Source organism: Mytilus galloprovincialis, chromosome 7 (assembly GCF_965363235.1).
Source record: "Mytilus galloprovincialis chromosome 7, xbMytGall1.hap1.1, whole genome shotgun sequence".
Classification (NCBI taxonomy): Eukaryota; Metazoa; Mollusca; class Bivalvia; order Mytilida; family Mytilidae; genus Mytilus; species Mytilus galloprovincialis.
Window position 1 is genome coordinate 70,735,772 of NC_134844.1, and position 8,384 is coordinate 70,744,155.

At 31.8% G+C, this 8,384-nt stretch overlaps 1 long non-coding RNA gene across 1 annotated transcript; it reads left to right on the top strand.

Annotated features, from left to right (window-relative positions):
* The first annotated feature begins 2,727 nt into the window (after positions 1–2,727).
* LOC143083582 (uncharacterized) lies at positions 2,728–6,788 on the top strand. Its single transcript, XR_012980789.1, has 3 exons — positions 2,728–2,844; positions 4,826–5,024; positions 6,405–6,788. It is a non-coding gene; the product is annotated as an uncharacterized LOC143083582 (long non-coding RNA).
* Positions 6,789–8,384: the final 1,596 nt, after the last annotated feature.

Consider the following 8,384-nt stretch of genomic DNA (forward strand, 5'->3'; position numbering starts at 1 on the left):
AAATCGAACTTAGATAGATATGTTACATTTGTAATTCACAGAAAATAATAAGGGCACGTGTCACTGATTACACAACTACTGAGCCATGAATTATCCAATCAACAAAATTAATTGGATTATCTTTATTGTTGTTTTATACATTGTGTTGTTAGTACAGTGTGACCATGCGGGAAGTAATATTGTGACGTCTAGAATGAATATCACGATGTTTTAAGATTTTCGTCTTTTATTAAAATTTCGTTCCATAAATTTTTAAGTTTTATTCTTAATTTTATTATCATGTCCTGGACCAGTAATTAATTCTTTGCACGAGTTTGAAAAGGGAAATAAATGTTCATACTTTAAAAGAATTTATATTAATTAAAGTTTTGTATATGGAATCCGTTCTAAACGGTAAAAGCCGTACTTTTCAAACAATCAAACTCATATACATGTAGTTAGATGTTATTTCTCATTTTTATCGAACTTGTCCAGGAATTTTATTTTTGAGTTATACGAATATTTTAAGAAATCCGTTTTTATTAAGTTTTTTTTCTCTAATTAAAGTCGTTTTGTCCAGTTTCACAAGCCTGAAACGAATTTCAATGCGAAAATAAATTCTGAAAATGAACTTGTCTCCGTTTTCGTCTCCGTTTTTTTTTTAAATTATGATATTTTGGGTATAATTATTTCTAAAAAAATATGTAAGTTAGATTGTAGTAGCGAGAAATTATAAAAAAGAAGATGTGGTATGATTGCTAATGAGACAACTATCCACAAAAGACCAAAATGACACAAACATTAACAAAGAAAGACTATTTCGAAGACAGTTTATTGACACGAAATCCGTTCAAACCACGACTAAGTCTTCGTGCCCAGATTTCCGTTAAGGTTGAACTGAATATTGTACATAATTGTCTTCTCTTGTATAATGGTTTGTTGAGAATAAAGATATACAAATGTCATAAAATTTGATATTCAGTCAACATTGTGTTTGTTTAAAAACTTGATTTAGATAGAGAGAGAGAAAAGAATCACACTGAAAAACAAAAATCGAACTTGTTACAGAAAAAAAACCCAACTATAAAATAATTTTCTTTATTCGTGAACTGCAAAACACAACAAATTAATTTACCCGTCATCATGAAAAATAAACTGAAAAAGCACATTGAATGAGATATATATTTTATTTTTTCTATATGCAAATTCATGTTAAAGGTAAAACTGAACTAAACAATACAATTCCTAAAAAACAATTATAAAGATAATCCAAGGATTTGTATACTATACAAATCCTTGGATAATCCAATCAATTTTGTTGATTGGATAATTCATGGCTCAGTAGTTGTGTAATCAGTGACACGTGCCCTCATTATTTTATAAGAAATAACATATCTATCTAAGTTCGATTCAGGCGCGGATCCAGAGGGGGGAGGGGGTTCCGGGGGGGGGGGGGGTTGGAACCCCCCTTTTTTTGGCCGATCAATGCATTTGAATGGGGACATGCAGTTGAACCCCCCCTTTTTTTGCCCTGGGTTAGGACCCCCCCCCTTTTTTTAAAATGGCTGGATCCGCCCCTGCGATTTCAACTTCTACCAAAATTTAACTCTAAAATATGAAGCGTATAACGAATATAAACATCCATCATGTGTGCAGATATGATTACGGTAATGGGTCCTGAGTGCACTTTGTATGTCCTGAGTGCACTCAGGAGGTCCTGAGCGGTTGTTTAGACGTACCCGAAGAATAAATCATTTCCTGAACCTAAAATACATTTATCTGTAATTAAAGAAAATTCGCCTAAAACATTCTCTCATATAAAAATTCGCCTAAAACATTCTCTCATATATTTAAACAATTAATTGTAAAATAATTAATTCAACGTCAGACTTTCTGTCTGTTTACTAATACTTTTCTTGTTCAGTTTAGTTTATACCCTTAATAGATGAACGGAAATAAGTACTTTTTTTAGGAAAATTTACAACTAGATGAACGGAATTAAGTACTTTTTAGGAAAATTTACAACTCAAATTTTCAAAAACAAAATTCTACACTTTTTACCTGGATGTTTTTCTCTGTCTCGAAGCCGCAACCTTTGACCCCGTATCAAACGTAGCGACCAACACATCACATGACGTATTCTCGATGTTGAGGTATTGACAATATACAATCACATTTATCAATATACAGCAAGTAAGTAATTTGGTGTTGAATGCCAGTAGATCAGAATTTGTTAATTGAACTTTACCTGTTTAAGGGGCACTAGCTGCCAAATTCATGTTCTTCATCGATTTTAATAAAATTCACATTAAACGTGTATATAGTGTTGAATTGTTTATTAAAATGTTGCGCACAATCTTGGCTGATATGCATAAAACCATTATATTTCATGACACTGCATGAAAAAGAAATTGACTTATCGCATAATACCAGAACCAGAGACATATATATTGTATCTAATATCTCTGCCAGAACTAAAAAATAAACTACAGTAAGTCCACATACACATAAGAGGGTATGGATGTGAATTAACAGAATAGAGAACAAAGGACAAAGAAAAAAAAGGAATAAAGAATAGCGAAAGAAAGAGAATAATGGAAAAAAGTGTAAGTTATTAAAAATATAACTAAAAAAAGAAGACAGAAAAAAAGACACCCCTCCGAGACGAGCCTTACATGCACTGTTATTACCCAAGGTTAATTTTACGGCGGCTCATTTTATTTTGGCTTAGAAATAAACATAATTGGCAAGTTTCCTTCCCCTGCATTCTCGATCCCACATGTAAATAGCACGGTGATTTTCAAAAAGACATTGATACATCATTACAACACTTGCCGTCAGTATTTGAATATATTGATTAAGAAGGTATAGAAGATTAATGCACGCACACTATTATCCACCACTGGCCTAAATAGTTAGTCCGCAAACAACGAGGGTAATAAAAACCCAGCACTTTGAACACAGCCACCGGCATGGTGTGAATCTGAAAGCTTTCCACTATCCATTTCTACCCATAGAAAACTTTTGCCTTTCATTTATCAAAAATGAAATATGTTGATATTAATGGTATATAAGAATTATTGGGGAATTCAAACCATTCCTATTGTAAGTGATAAAACTAAATTTATATCAGGGTGATTGAAATGAGGAAAAAAAAGGGGGATCAGGAGTTCAGGGCCCCCTGTTTGGGAAAAGAATTGGTTGATTATATATGGAATCACTGAGTCATGGCAGGAGCAGGCCCCTCTTAGGCAGTCGGTGGGCCCCACTTATGAAAAATTCTGGATCCACCACTGTGGTCATGGTGGTCTTCAGTTGTATTATCTTTTTAAAAAAAAATTACACCTGTATAGTGTATATTCTTTAGTGTAAATCAAGGGAAAATACTGTGAACTATCTGTGCATTGGGGCTTATTAAAAGGTATTTCGGGGCGGAAGAAAGAAGGGAGGGGAGTCCATGGGAGGTAATCCCCACCCCTTTCAATTTGAGAATATGCTATTATCTTGTAAACGGTCCAGATCCCCATCCCTAAACCATATATATTCTTGAATGGGACGATAAAACAAATCAAATGAAATTAAAAGGAGGTCTTTGGGGGTTTCACCACTCTGTTCAATTTGAGAATGTGCTATTATCTTGTGAACGATCCAGATCCCCACCCCTAAACCATATATATTCTTGTCAGGGACAATAAAATTAATAATGAAATAAAATAAAAGTGAAGTCCCACCCCCTCTAGTTTGAAAACTTGTAAACGGTCAAGATCCCCACCCCTAAACCATATTTATATATTCTTGTATAGAACAATAAAACAAATAAAAGGAAATATAGGGAGAGTCCATGGGGTTCACCCCCACCCCCACATGTTTGAGAAACTTTTAAATGGTTGAGATCCCCTGTCATCCAGTGGTTAGGTGAATCCCTGATCCCCACCGTCAAACCATATATATTCTTGTATGAGACAATAAAACAAATCAAATGAATATAGGATCATCCCCTTTGTCTTGGGTTGGGAACCCCCCTTTTTAAAATGGCTGGATCCGCCCCGGCATACCATCTAGCTAGCTATAAAGGCTTTAAAAATATGAAATCAAACAAGGAAATTAACAGTGTAGGCAACTGTTTTGAATTTAAAAAAAAGTCTTTTACATATATAACAATGTTAAATTTTTTGTGCATTTATTTTTGCTTATCGTATTTTCAATAATGGACAAAATTGCATGATTGAATATTGTAATTTAAGAAAAATCAGCATACATGATATAAAATGGGAAGTGGAAACTGGGAATTTGACAAAGAGACAACAACCCAATCAAAGAGCAGACAACGGCCCAAGGTCACCTATGGGTCTTCAATGCAGTGAGAAAAATTCGGCACTGGTCTTCAGCTCATAAATATGTATCAGAAATGAAAACGAGATACAGCTTTCAGTTGTATTAATAAAAACCTCACAATAAGTTCTGAATATCAGAATATACAGTATTGCAAGATTCTCTCAAAATGTACACATAGAGCTGAAAAACTGTCAGCGACTGTAAAATTAATCATGCTTACATTAAAGTCCATGGAGTCCATCTTAATATGCATACTCTCGTACAAAGGAATATAAGTATGCAATAGACATCAAGTTTTCAAAAATAAGAGTATCTATGCCATTAATTTACGACAAGATCTTAATCAAGTAATAATTTCGGTTTGTTTAAATATTTCGGAGGTTAGTATGACCTCCTCTTTGGTGATGATGTTTTCGTTTTAAAGTTGGGAAAATTGTTTGTACATGTACCAACAAAAATAAAAACACAAAGTCAATCTAGAATTATGTTTTTATCATTTTTTTATGTTTAGGTTGTCAGCAAGATGAAAAGGACAAGTATGCAGTTCAAAATTCAAAATGTGGATAAGTTGAGGTTCTAGGTCTTACCTTTGCAGATTTTCATATTTTGCATGAATGAAATCAAAGGTTATATGATGGACAGCAGAGAAAGAAAAAAACAACTTTTCAATTATCCTGCTCCTGGATAAATGTAAAACATCTTGTTTTTCGGTAAGTTTTATGCTCTGTTTTGATAGTGTTAGTGCATTCATCTTTCCAGTCTTTCCTCTAAATTGTAAGTTTTTGGTGAGTGTTCACCATGAATTTCAGTAAGTAACTTGTGGATTTACATGTATATACTCAAAATTTAGTACTAATATTAATGGGATTTCAGCATGACATCCTGCCAAATGCTTGTTAATCATGTTTATGTTCCAGAACAAACAAGTATTTGGACTGTACGCATACAGTTTGCCCAATTTTAAGAAGTTGGTCAAGTTTATTACAAACAAATGTACAGTACAGATCAACATAACTGAAATCTTTAATAGATTAATACAAAAAGTTTAATTGCAGTTAAAATAAAAACACAGGTTTGGTCGAGCTGGTACCAGACAGTACAAATATACTTAAATGGTCTGACTGTACACATATGGTGGGACTGTAAGTTCTGGACCGTAAAAGTAACATCCGAATACTGATATGGTCTGGAACATTTATACATGTCTTAAAATTAATATCAAACACATTGGTGTTTGATAGAACTATAATGTTTTGGGATATCAAAATCAAAAATATCCCATTTTTACTTTTAATAAAGAAGAAGATTATTGATGTATGTTTAAATGTATATTAAAATGAGACAGCAAGCCAACAACACAAAAAATAAGGATAAAACATACATATTTTTTTTGTATCAATGTTATAATTTCCAATATGTTCAAGGTATTTTTTCATTGAAATAAAACACAAATTGAAATCTGTCTGAACTTCAAAAGCTTAAAGAAATATTGTTTCTGTTGTCTGCATTTTGTATAATATATTGCAAATTCTTGTGAATAATGGAATGTTATTATAGTTGTCTAAAGTTTTAACATTGATCTTTATACTGTAGATTCATAAATTATTGCGTGCATTTATTATTGCGATTCTGTCATTTTAGACTTAAATGCGATTTTAAATTTTACGATTTTGAGAAAAATCCTGTTTAATCCATATAAAATATTTCATAATGCGAGTTTAAATTATTGCGTTTACAACTCCGTTGCATTTTTCGCAATAAAAAAAAAACTCGCATTAATTCCGAATTTACAGTATATATATATATTATGTATATAACTTGGGAAAATACCCAAATGTTATAAAGAAGAATAAATTAATTGATTGTTATATGGTATTAGAATAGGAAGATGTGGTATATTGCTAATTTGACAACCCTCCATCAGAGACCAAAGGATGTAGGCCGTTAGCAACTGATGACACTGGACAAGCTTTAACAATCAGTAAAATCCATATCGCATAGCTATTTTTATTGAAAATCATATTATTGCTACATGTATGAAAACAATTTTGTATAATCCATTACTTTACATTTTATTGGTTCTTTTTCAGAAGGATTGAAATTCACCACCTAGAATAAATGGAGAAAACATAGAAACAAGACCAGAATCAATTCAAAGACAAAAGTTGGATCAGTTATTATTTTCATCACTCAGTCAATGATTTGAAGTTCTTTTAAATTCAAAAAAATATTGAAACCACAATAATGTCAAAGTTCTGTGCTGAATGTCCAAAAAGTGGACTATACCATCAAACAATGCTGGATGATAAGAAACTATTAATGTTTTGTGTTGAGGGATATTGTGAAAAAAATAGATTTACTTAAATAGCTACTAGTATGTTAAGCCTAACAATAGAGTTTTTATTGATTTCAAATGGCAAATAATTGTGTTTCAAGAAAGTATTCTATAATTCATGAATAAACATATATTGATACGTACATTATCTGCTTTGTTGTTTAAAAGTTTAGTTTTGAACAGTTAAAGAACAATATGCTAAATTAACATTTCCCAAGAAAAAAAGATATTCAATTAAAAAGATTCATCTTATAATAATTTACTACCAAATAGAAAACATTGTAACATACACATTACTGTTTATTTATATCTATATATTTACAATTAGAATCCCATAGGATTTTAATTTGTCCCATGGGACATTAAAAATCCCATGGGATTTTTTTTGTCCCATGGGACAACAAATATCCCATGGGACTACAATAATCCCATGGGACAAAAAAAAATCCCATGGGATTTAACCAAAATCCCATGGGATAATGGTAAATCCCATGGGATTTTGCCCTGTCCCATGGGATATTGAAAATCCCATGTTTTTATAATTCAAATTGCAAAATAAATATGAAAGTAACTGTAGAAAACCAATGAAATTATTGAATCCCATGTAATTCTGCACATTTTGGTTATATGCATGATATTGTAGCTCTTGTTTGAGGCGGCGGCGGATTTGCAAATGAGTGTTTTGCAAATTAAAAGTGTCCAGTGTTATAACCTTAAGATGAGTTCAAATAACGAAATATTTCATTCGTTTTGCACCTATATGTTAAGATAAAAAAATTAACGACGTTTTTGTCTACAATTGTCTATCCTGTTACTGTAACCATAGCAACCTTAGTAACAGGATAGACAAATTTCTTCGTTTGTGATTGCTGCTGTGAAATAACTACTCCCTTTGGTGAAGTGATTATGGTTTTCTATTGTGAATTTAGTTTCCCACACGTTATTGCACTTTTTACAAACATACTGTTGGTGTAATTAATCAAAATTGTTGGTAACAGCATAGACGTGAAAAAAAGTACACTCTATTTTTTTCACTAAATGTCTTGAAATTTCTTTTCTCTACACTGTTGTTCAAGAAACGAGGCATTTTAAATGTAAAGATTACTTTGTACTTTTGAAATCAACACTGACTGATTCAATATTCAAAGGGATAAAAATTTAACGGCTGATTTAAGTAGCGGTAACAGGATAGACATGAACCTCCCGTACGCTGATTCAATTTAGTTTGTAGATTATATGTTACATACAATGATAAAGAAGCTATGATTTTTCGTTAGAGTAATATCTAATGTTATTAAAAAGTCCCCTTTACAGATATCAAGGCGATAAGAAAATCGGAAAACAATTATTTGAAATGTGTTTTTCTGAAACCGGGTACGCACACAAATACCCCCAAAATCGGACTTAAATGCAGTTTAATCTTATCAAAATAGATGTAAGGTGTGTTTATTATTAATGTTCTACATCACAAATCCGACAAACTTTCATTTAAACCATTACAACTAAAATTTCCATTAGAAATAAAAATTTTAGCATAGGTGTACTGAAAATTCGACATTTTTTGAAAATGACCCATATATTGAGTGCAATAAAAAGAATTCACACACCATATATATATATACATGTATATGCATACATAATAAAACCCCCTGTATCGACTTACGAGAGCTCAGACATGGTATATATATGTATACATGTATCACCCAGGAACATATATATATATATATATATTGAC